The sequence below is a fragment of the Nicotiana tabacum genome, chromosome 8 (assembly GCF_000715075.1).
Source record: "Nicotiana tabacum cultivar K326 chromosome 8, ASM71507v2, whole genome shotgun sequence".
Lineage (NCBI taxonomy): Eukaryota > Viridiplantae > Streptophyta > Magnoliopsida > Solanales > Solanaceae > Nicotiana > Nicotiana tabacum.
In genome coordinates, this window is record NC_134087.1 from 17587375 (window position 1) to 17590877 (window position 3503).

Genomic DNA, 3503 nt, shown 5'->3' on the forward strand with positions numbered 1-3503 from the left:
GAACACAGGTACATCTTTAAATCTAGCTCCCGTCGAACACAACAACATCAGCAGTCAACATCTAAATGCAAGGTGCAGAAGTGTAGTATGAGTATAGTCGATCCCATGTACTCAATAAGTAACGAACTTAACATTAGGTTGAAAGTAGTGACGAGCTGGAACAAGCTTGGGTCCAATCCCAAAAGCCAACAACAGTTCATAACAACGTAAAACAAGTAATTAAAGAAGTAACTTGGAATTTAAAATGCTCAGCTTATTCATAATTCCCGAAAATAGTTCCGCCTTTCAAGTATATCAGTGAAAACTCAAATCTTTTACCGAAATTGTCGAAAATATGAGTAAGTTTGAAAACTTAAATTTTTCCCAAAATGTTTCATTTTCAAATAGCATGACGAAAGTATATTTCTATGCCTACATGTCAAGATACAGGTAAAATCATGAATGTCACCAAAATCGGACAACAGAAAGAAATGCATCTCTATGCATGTATCTCAAGTACGCATGTCAAATGCAATGCCTCTCAGTGATGAACTCATGTACTCACACTCTCAGAGTACCCAATCTCACTATCTCATATTTCTCTCTTACCGTGCTCAATACTCAGCATACTCAATCACTCAGCACTGTACAATACTCGTTGCGGCGTGCAAGTCCGATCCACGTATAGCTATAAGGCTTATTGCGGCGTGCAATCCAATCCATATATATATATATATATATATATACACACACACACACATAATATAACTGCTCTCACTGGGGGTGTGTGCAGACTCTGGAAGGGCTCCTTCAGCCCAAGCGCTATATCGTTGCGACATGCAACCCAATCCTATAAAATATAACCAATATAACATGATGTAGTGTGCAGCCCAATCCCATAATATGTAATCAATATAACATGTTGCGGCGTGCAACCCGATCCTATAATATCACTCTCACTCAGTCATCAAACTCTCTAGTCTCTCGGGCTCACAATGCCATGAAACTAGCCCAAAATGATGATATGATGTATCAATAAATGATAACAGAGACTGAGATATGATATGCATATGAATGCTTATGACTGAGTATAAAACAATGAAAGCAAATAGCTCAACAACAAAAATGACCTCAGTGGATCCTAACAGGATAAACATGTAGCCTAGGCATGGTTTCTAACATGTATCACAGCTCAGTAGCTCAAGTATGTAGGAATTTCATGGTTACAAGTAATATCAGGTAACTACATAGTACCCCAGGAACTACGGAGTCACAACTTATACGTTGCACGCCCACACGCCCGTCACCTAGCATGTGCGTCACCTCAACACTAATCACATAACATGTAATTTGGGGTTTCGTATCCTCAACACTAAGTTTAGAAATGTTACTTACCTCTAACAAGAAAATTCCAATACCGAGCAAGCCAAGGGATTCTCCAAGAATGCCATTTCGCGCGTACCGACCTCCGAACGGCTCGAAGCTAGCCAAAAGTAACTCAAATACATCAAATAAAGCCCAAGAGAACAATTCCAAATGATAAAAGATCGAATCCTTAATCATAACCGGCAAAAAGTAACATCCAGACCCACGCCTTGGAACCCGACAAAACTTACAAAAATACGACAACTCATTCAATTACAAGTCCAACCATACTAATTTCACTCAAATTCGTCTCCGAATCGACGTTAAAAAATCAAAAATTCACATTATGAAACTTTAGGCTAAAACCCCCAATTTCCTCTATAAAGTTTACCATCCATTTACCAAAAACGGAGATAGATTCACGAAATATAAACAAAACCGAGTAGAGAACACTTAGCCCAATTCATATGGTGAAAATTGCTTGAAGAATCGCCTCAATCCGAGCTCCATAGCTCCAAAAATGTAATAATGGCCGAAATCCTCGAAATAGAGTACTTTATAATCTGCCCAGGCATTCCTCTTATGCGAATGCGGGAAATTCGTCGTGTTCTTTATGAACAAAGATCACACTGCCAATAAAAGACTCTACGCATTCGCGATACACCCCATGCGAATGCGATGACCACTGATGCCAAAGCTTCGCGAACGAGACTCACATTTCGCGATCGCGTTGAAGAATTCTCCAACTCCCTGTTGTCAAACCTCAACACTACACGAACGCATGGTAATGGACGCGGACACAAAGACAAAAAATCTTCAACCTAGTGCGAACATGACCTCAAAAGCGCGAACGCGAAGAAAAAATAGCTCCACTGACCAAAACACCTTTCGCGATCACGGCTACACCTTCGCGATCGTGAAGAACACCAGAAGCAACAGGTAACAGCAGAAAAACCAGTAAATGCAATGCCATTTGAAATAATTCGAACTATGTCCGAAATTCACCCGAGCCCCTTGGGACCCTGTCCGAACATACCAACAAGTCCCATAATACAACACGGACCTACTCAAGGCCTCAAATCACACATAACATCAAAACGACAAATCACACCTCAAATCGAAATCTATGAATTTTGAACTTTAAATTTCCAAAACTCGCGCCGAAACATAGCAAATCAACCCGGAGTGAACCGAAATTTTGCATACAAGTCCCGAATGAAAAAACAAAGCTATTCCAATTTCCGGAATCACAATTTGAATCCGATATCAAAAAGTCCACTCTCGGTCAAACTTTCCAAAAATCCAGCTTTCGTCATTTCAAGCCAAATTCAACTACAGACCTCCAAATCACAATCCGGACTGGGTCAACTCTTCCAATTTAAAGCTTTCTAGTTGAGAATCATTCTTCCATATCAATCCCGAATAACCTGAATACCAAAACCGACGATTCACACAAGTCATTATACATAAAATGATGCTACTCAAGATGTTACAACCCATGTTTTTGTACGTGAAAGTACGTCGTAAGTCCGTTGATGTAAGCTCAGAAATGAGATCCTCTTGGAAAGTATATAAAGTGATTTTACGTCCCATATTTTTTTTCAAGACTTTGAGAGTTAATATTCAAGGATAAATGTTTATAAGGGTACATGTTGTTACACCCCGTACTTTAGATGTTACTATCATTATAGGATTATCTAATGTAAACTCAAAAAGGATGAAATCTTTCTACAAGGATAAGAAAGGTTTGCCGAAGTGTTAAGTAAGTTAAGATGAATATGAAACTTGTTAACCATGATTTAAATGAGTTTAAAGCCATGATATGACTATATATGATGTTTGTATATGAAGTATAAAGTTTGAGAAAAATCGGATTTAAGTTACGAAAAAACCGACTAAGGATTTGCCTTGTAATGGAGCTTATTGAGTAATAAATTTCGTGTGCTATATGAGGTCTTTTGAGACATATTATATACCAAATTGAAGGTCTTGGAATGTGGTTTCCAATGCTCTTAACCGTTTTCTCATACGACATCCGGATAAAAAGATATAAGTATTTGAAAAAGGGCCAATGAGATGGTGCCAAGTAGCACCTTTTGACTTTTCAACCAAAATGGATATTTATCTTCCTATGTCGTCTCTTTCTTCATAATTCCAGA